The 8,275-nt window shown below is 39.3% G+C and overlaps 1 pseudogene across 1 annotated transcript; it reads left to right on the forward strand.

Annotated features, from left to right (window-relative positions):
* Window positions 1-4,903: 4,903 nt before the first annotated feature.
* On the forward strand, window positions 4,904-8,067 carry LOC307098268 (T-complex protein 1 subunit zeta-like; annotated as a pseudogene). The gene is made up of 2 exons: window positions 4,904-4,925; window positions 6,796-8,067. The product of its transcript is annotated as a T-complex protein 1 subunit zeta-like (transcript).
* Window positions 8,068-8,275: the final 208 nt, after the last annotated feature.

Below are 8,275 nucleotides of genomic sequence, written 5' to 3' on the forward strand. Positions count from 1 at the left end.
ACGTTTTGGGGTTTTTCCTAATCATTCATGTCTGTCACCGGATATAATAAAATCATACCTCATTGTGCTTTATTTTGTCACCATGAATGTTGACCTTGAGGGACATGCCATGGCGTGTCTCACTAATGGAATTAGCTTGAATAAGGGCTGTATTTAATATAAACTTGGTAAACGGTTAGCATGATCTGGATCTCAAGTTGATTTTTGGTGTCTCAGTCTATTTGGGCTGCTGTAACAAACTATCATAGACTGAGTAGCTTATTTTATTTTTAAATATGTTTTTATTGATTTCAGAGAGGAAGGAAGAGGAAGAGAGAGAGAGAAACATCAATGATGAGAGAGAATCATTGATTGGCTGCCTCCTGCATGCCCCACACTGGGGATCCAGTCCAAAACCAGGGCATATGACCTGACTGGGAATCTAACTGTGACCTCCTGGTTCATAGGTTGACACTCAACTACTGAGCCTCGCCAACTGGCCAACTGGGTAGCTTATTAACAACATAAATTTATTTCTCACCATTCTGAAGGCTAGAGTCAAAGATCAAGGTACAGTATGGGTAAGTGGGGATTCTCTTCTGAGTCACAGACTTCTCTTTGTTGTATCCTCAGAAGGTAAAGGGAGGGGCAAGCTAGCTCTCTGGAGCCTCTTCTAGAAGAATATTAATCCTATTCATGAGAGCTCCATTCTCCTAACCTCCCAAAAGGCCCCACCTCTAATATAATCCCTTTAGGCAACTTGATTAGGGGGGACACAGACATTCAGACCACAGCACTTGGGTTTCTCCCCCAACCTCTTAATTGCTTCCGCTAGATTCGTAATACAAATTAGAGTAAACTTCAAAAGTAAGGAAAGGGAGAGATTAAAAATGGAATATAAAAAGGAGGGAAGGAGACCCTGGCCAGTGTGGCTCAGTTGGTGGGAGTCATCCTGTACACCAAAAGGTGGCGGGTTCAGTTCTTGATCTGGGCACATATCCAGGTTGCAGACTGGATGCATAGTACAACCACTAGACTGGATGCATATGGGAGGCAACTGATTGATTTGTCTCTCTCACATTGATGCTCTCTATCTATCTTCCTCTCTCTTAAAAAAAAGAAGGGAGAAGAAAGAAATACAGGGAGAGAAAGGTAGAAGATGAAGATGAAATGAAGAAAGAAAAGTATAAAAGAAGAAAAAAATGGAGAAGAGAGAAGCAGGAGAGGAAAAAGCAGAGGTGAAACATCCATTTAACACCTTGAACTGAGCAAGTTCTCATGAGCCTCAAACTGCATACTGGTGACTCTGCCTCCTCCCTTTGGTAGAAGCATCAAGTCAGGGTTTCATTGTAAATTGTTTTTACTTTTTTATTCCCTAAAAGAAAGCAGTCTATTAGATTAACAAGTAATTCGAGCTTGGGGCCTGTGAAGTCTAATTAAGATCCAGTTTCCAGCAAGAAAGGGGAAAGGTGCTCTGTATCCTGAGCCCATGGGCTCATGCTTGACCTTTTGACCTTTCAGCAATGCTCCTGATGGCATAGAATGGACAGCTCTCATGTGAGGTTTGCAGAAACAGAATTTAATCTGAAAGGTATATGATGTTTTTTTCCCCACTGCATTTTGTTTATTTAACTTACACACACACACACACACACACACACACACACACACACACACACCGTGCTTGAATTTAAAGCTTTTCAAGTAATTGAGCAGGGACCTGTTACATATCATTGTATCTTTCCATAACACAGCAACATACCTGCAGTTTCAGGCCAGTGGGGACATCCCATAGTGATTTCTATAAAAGGGCCATTCTTCCACATAATCACTGGCTCGGCAGCTCTGGTGCCCCAACTTTTCTTTGTGTCGGCAGCCCTGAATGACAATGTCACTCTTTCTTTCTTACAGTTCTGAGGACAGGCAGATAGGGAGTTTATTATTTATTTGCTTAACACAAAGAGGAGCTCATTTCAAAAGCAGACAGTGCAGGGGAGCTGGGCCATACTTTTGTATTTGATGAGCTTTATTGAGGATTTGCATACTCAGGAAGGAAAATTGACATTCTATCTGCCCCATGTTATTAGCTCACATGCTATAAACTACTCTCTTTTGTCCAGTTTGAACCCCTGGAATGCTCCTCTTAATTTTTTGTAGTTTTGTCATTCCCATAGGGGTACAACCTTAGCAATGTCACCAAAATGAAATAGCGAGTGATGGATGATATCTTTTGCAAATGACGTTGGAAAGGAGAAAAATATTCATGGTTCCATTAGCTAATAATCTAACATTTACATAATATTAGATTATTTGAACATTATGAGAGTATTAATTATTTTATTTTTTGTTAAATATATTGGAATGACCTAGGTCAACATGAACATATAGGTTTCAGGTGTGGGTTTCTATGTTACAAGATCTGGGTATTGCACCATGTGCTCACCACCCAAAGTCAAATCTTCTCCTGTCACTATATATTAGGACTTTCCCCCACCCCCACCCCCTTCTCTCTGGTAACCACCACGCCGCCATGCCTATGTTTGTGTTATGAGTTTCAGTTTTATATCCCACATATGAGTGAAACCATATGGTTCTTAGCTTTTTCTGATTGACGTATTTCACTTAGCATAATGTTCTCAAGGTCCATCCAGGTTGTTGCAAATGGCATCATTTCATCCCTTCTTATGGCTGAGTAGTATTGCATTGTGTTTATGTACCACATCTTCTTTATTCAGTCCTCTATTGCAGGACACTTTGGTTGTTTCCATGTCTTCCACCATGAGTAATGATGCAATGAGCATAGAGTGCATATATTTTTGTGAATACATGATTTATATTTTTTGGGGGTATATACACCTGGGAGAGGGATTTCTGGGTGGAATGGTTGCTCTATTTGTAATTTTTTGAGGAATCACCAGACTACTTTCCATAGTGGTTGTACTAGTCTACATTCCCACCAGCAGTGAATTAGGGTTCCCTTTTCCCCACAACCTCTCCAACACTTGCGATTGCTTGTCTTGTTGATAATGGCCACTCCAACAGGTGTGAGGTGGTATTTCATTGTAGTTTTGATTTGCATTTCCCTAATTGCCGGTGGTATCTCATTGTAGTTTTGATTTGCATTTCCCTAATTTCCCTAATATTCAATTCCCTAATTGAATATCTTTTCATATATCTATTGGCTGTTCATATGTCTTCTTAAGAGAGGTGTGTTTTCAGGTCCTCTGAGAGTATTATTTAAAAGGAGATAACAAAAGGTTACTTGTAGAGTACAGCATTATGTCTCATTTACTTTGTTCTACTCACTGTACCACACATCTTTACACATGATGTCTTCACCTCAAACCCAAGAGGTAAATATCATTATCCCCATTTTACAGATGAATAACCCGACACAATTAAAGAAGTTAAGCAACTTGTCAAGGTCATTAGCTACTAAGAGGAAGAGAAGGGATTCAAACCCTGGCTGATGAACTCTAAAACAACATTTCTTCTCTGACTAACTCTTGTCCTGAATTAGACTGGGTTCAAATCCTGGTTCAGCCATGCTATATATATCTGTTACTGATATATGACCATGAGCTAATCACTCAACCTCTGTACTCAGTTTTGTTATCAAGAAATGCAAATAATAATAGGAACTCCATCATAGAGCTCTTGTGAGAATTAAGTGAATTTATAAGAAGTGCCTAGAACAATGCACTTAACCACACCCATGGTAAGCTCCCATCAGTGTAGCTATTAATAAAAATGTAATTAATAGATATAGTTACCCTTTATTGTATGGTACTTATTATTTTATCCTGGTTCTAACAGATCTATTGTACATGTGCCTTTTATTAAAAGCCCACTCAAATCTGTTTTGGAAGCAAAAGGGGTATAAGTAACAAATGCTTGATTAATTCCATATTTTGCTGTACTGAAGGGCCTGTTGCTCAACTGTTTGCCCTGTCCCCTTTCAGGGGACCTGCATAGGAACTGTTCATGAGGACACCATCTGGTGACCCTGAAATGGTGCCCTCACAGCATTCCATCACCAGGAAGACGGGCAACAGATGATTAGTGAAAATAAAATTTTAGTTGGAAACTATTTGGGAATGATTCTGCTTTCACATATGGGCAAAGCCTGACCGGAACTGGGGAGATCGTCCCTTCCCGGTTTCTTTTCAAGGTCTTGCAAAAAGCTCTGAAAACCATCCCATGCCATCTGGACTAATTTTTTTAAAAAAAATTGTGACTTCTAAAAGTAAACATGGTCAGATAAAGTATTTGGAATAAAGAAATTAATAAAATTCTTCTAGTTTCATGGGGTTGCCCTAAGTCTCAGTCACTTATTTATTCAGTTCTTTTTTTTTTTTTACTCTCCCAGTCATTAATTCTAAAGCATCCATTATGTACAAAGTGTGCTGGTGTGGGAAATTCAAAGATGAATATCTTATTAATGACTATTTATTGAATCTTTGTTTATTTAGCACACTATGAGGAACAGAGAACCCTATTCCAAAGGGCTCAAGCAAAATGAGAAATTTATTGTATGTAAATAAAACATCCACTGGTAGATACCAGCTTTCAGCAGAGCTTGATCCAAAGCCTCAAGTGATGTCATCAGGGTCTCTCTCTCTCTCTCTCTCTCTCTCTCTCTCTCTCTCTCTCTCTCTCTCTCTCTCTCTCTCTCCTTCTCAGTTCTGCTTCTCCCTGCAATGGCTTTAGACTCTGAAGCCCTCCAGGATACCCTCTCATAGTTTCAAGACTATGGCAGGAAGGGCATTTCTCTTTGCCAGTTCCGTCAACAAAGTCTCAGGATTCACTCTTATTTGGTGTGTTTGGCCTGAATCACACCCCAACTCTGACTGGCTACACCTGGAGCATTTGTCCTTCACTGGAGTATAGAATAAGATTCACCTAAAGGCCATGGATTGAAAGGATGGTGCCAGAGGAAGAACAAGGTATTGTAACCAGAAAAAGGGAAATGCAGGGAAAAGGAATGAAATGTCCATTATGATTAGATGGCATAAAAAGCTCTCCCAATCTATTCTCCTCTGATTTTTAGTTGGGCTCAGGGCCACACAGATAAAGAAATAAGCTCCAACTTCCCTTGAAGCTAGGTTGGTTATTAGACTAGGTTATAGGATGTAGCTGAAGGCTAGGGTGCAGTTTCCAAGTAACTTCTTTAAAAGATAGCAGGCACTTGCCCCTTGCACTTCTCTTCTTCAGCTCTTCTTTCTATCACCCTGGCGTGTTCTGCACCAGAGGCAGATGGCGGTTCCCTAGGGCCAGCTAGAAGAAGCCAAGAAATGCCATGGCCAGAATTCAAGTAGAGATTGGTTTGCCTTTAAGTCTATTTTTTTTTCCATTGAACCATTTTATCAAGGACTTGGACAAAAAGAGTTTTCTCAAATAACAGATGTAATACAAGTGTATAATGTACAGAAAGACATCAGAATGGAGTCTGAGCAAGTTCCCAGCTAAGTATTGACTCTGTGGACTTTGTAATTATGGGCCAATAAAGAAAATTTTCTAAGTCTCAGTTTCCCGTATGTAAATAATGATATTGCAAAGATGTAATTACATAACCAATGTCAAGTGATTAGAACAGCTCCTGATATAAAAATTACAGTCATTCTTTACCCTAATTTCCTCCTCTTTCTCCTCCTCCAAGTTATAATGTGATAAGTACTAGAAGGAAAGCACTAAATATTTTAAAAGTGAAGTTAGTTTGAGCTGAGTCTTAAGAGTAAATGCTATTTTAGTTTTTTGGGAAATCCAGGTCCTATCCTTAGAAATTCTGGGGCTAGGCCTAGAAATCTGCATGTTAAAAAGTATCTTTGTTGATTCTTCAGATGAACCATAGACCACATTTTGCGAGATGATTGGTTAAGAGCTAATGTTGAAGAAATAGGTGAAAGGAAGGAAGAAATGAGGGAAACAGAAAGAGGAAAAATACAGGATGAAGGTAAATATTGGAAAAAATCTAATTGCTGAGCTACAAAATTTGAACTTGATTGATAATGGAGACATTTTATGTTTTTAAATAAAGTTTTTAATCCAACCTTTGATTTAGAAAAGACAATCTGATAATTGTATGTTGAAAGACTTGAAGGAAAAGAACCGAATTAGGCAGTTCATGTGTGTGCTGTTACAAGCCTAGGTAACAGAAAGAACTAATAAAAATTAGAAAGTTTTAAAAATGCGGTTTGGGAGATGAATGATGAAGTACTGAGGTCTGGATATGTTCTATTTAAGAGGACATCAGGACACATAGTAGCCAATGAAAAAGCCGACCTACAGTTATTTAAGGAGAAGTCAATAAAATTTTATGTCGCTGAGCCAGCTTTGAGCATTTTTTGCTCCTGGTCTCTTCCTCTTCTGCTGGTTCAGCTTTAGCAGCCATGAAGACCCTGAACCCCAAAGCCAAGGTGACCTGAGCCCAAACAGGTTGGCAGTCAACATTAGCCCGGGGGGGGGGGGGGAAGGGGGCTGTAGGATGTGTTGAGGACCAAATTGGGGCCTAAGGGCATCATGAATATGCTTTTTTTAGTGCTGGAGACATCAAGTTTATTAAAGACTAGAGGCCCAATGCACAAAAATTCATGCAAGAGTAGGCCTTCTTTCCCCTGGCTGCCAGCACCAGCTTCCCTCTGGCACCAGGGACCCAGGTAGCTTCCTCCGGCCGCGCACAAGCACCCGGGACCCAGGCTGGCTTCCCTCCAGCCCGGCTTCGTCAGGAAGGATGTTCAGTCTAATTAGCATATTACCCTTTTATTATTATAGATAGCCAAGTGCTTCTTCATTAAGTACAAATTTAACACACAACAGCCTCCTTAATAGCAAACATAGCAACAGTCCAGGATGACATCACTGGGGATGGCACCACTTCCAATTGGAGTACTGCTGAAACAGGTGGATTTTTACATTTATGAAGGTCTTTATCTCAAAATAATAACAAAAGGATTTGAAGCTTCAAAGGAAAAGGCACTTTAGTTTTGGGAACAAATCAAAGAGATGGACAGGGAAATATTCATAGATGTGGCCAGAACATCTCTGCCGAACTTGCTGATGTCTTAACAGAGGCTGTAGTTGACTCCATATTGGCCAGTAAAAACCAAGATGAACCTATTAATCTCTTCGTGGTTGAGATCATGGACATGAAATATAAATCTAAAACTGATACAAGCTCAATAAAGGTCTTGTTTTGGACCATTGGGCATGGCATCTTGATATAAAAAAAAAGAAAATACATCTTCACATGCAATGTGTCATTAGAATATGAAAAAAAAACAGAAGTGAATTCTGGCTTTTTTGTACAAGAGCACTGAAGAGAGAGTAACTAATAAAAGCTGAAAGAAAATTCATTGAAGATAGAGTTAAAAATATAATAGAACTGAAAAGGAAAGCCTGTGGTGACTGAGTTAAAGTATTTGTTGTTATTAATCAAAAGAGAATTAACCCATTTTCCTTAGGTGCTCTTGCAAAGAAGGCAGAGTAGCTCTGCACAGAGCTAAAAGGAGAAATATGGAAATGTTGACTCTTGCTCATGTTGGTGTAACTCTAAATTTTTTTGATGACCTAAATCCTGATTGTTTTGGACAAGCAAGACTTGTGTGTGAGTATACATTGGGAGAATAGAAGTTCATCTTTATTGAGAAATGTAACAATCCTTGCTCCAAGGACCAAATAAGCATGCCTTCACTCAAATCAAAGATGCAATAAGAGATGGCTTGAGGACTGTTAAAATGCTATTGATAATGGCTATGTACTTCCAGGTGCAGTGGAAGTGGCAATGGCAAAAGCCTGATTAAATATAAGTCCAGTTTAAAGGGCAGGGCCCAACTTGGAGTTCAAGGATTTGTTGAAGTTCATTTGCTAATTATTCCCAAGGTTCTTGCTCAGAATTCTGGTTTTGTTCTTCAGGAAACACCAGTTAAAGTTCAAGCAGAGTATTCAGAATCACGTCAACGTGCGGTTGTGGACCTGAACACAGGTGAGCCAATGGTAGCAGCAGACATAGGCATATGGGATAACAATTGTGTAAAGAAACAGCTTCACTCCTGGTCAATGAGATTATGTGAGGTGGAATGTCTTCCCTAAAAGGTTAACTTGAAGCTTCCCTTGTATTATCAGAATCATGAATATGATACAGAGTGATCCTAAGAATACAGCTATGGGATTTTTGTCCAAGCTTCAAATGATTTTCAAAGGAATTTTTCTTTCCCATATGAAGAAAGGAGAGAACATTGGCACCTATGCAAATTCCAAAGGCTGAAATTATAATTACAGTATTTTTTAATTGCACTCA

Source organism: Cnephaeus nilssonii (assembly GCF_951640355.1).
Source record: "Cnephaeus nilssonii genome assembly, chromosome: 4".
NCBI lineage: Eukaryota > Metazoa > Chordata > Mammalia > Chiroptera > Vespertilionidae > Cnephaeus > Cnephaeus nilssonii.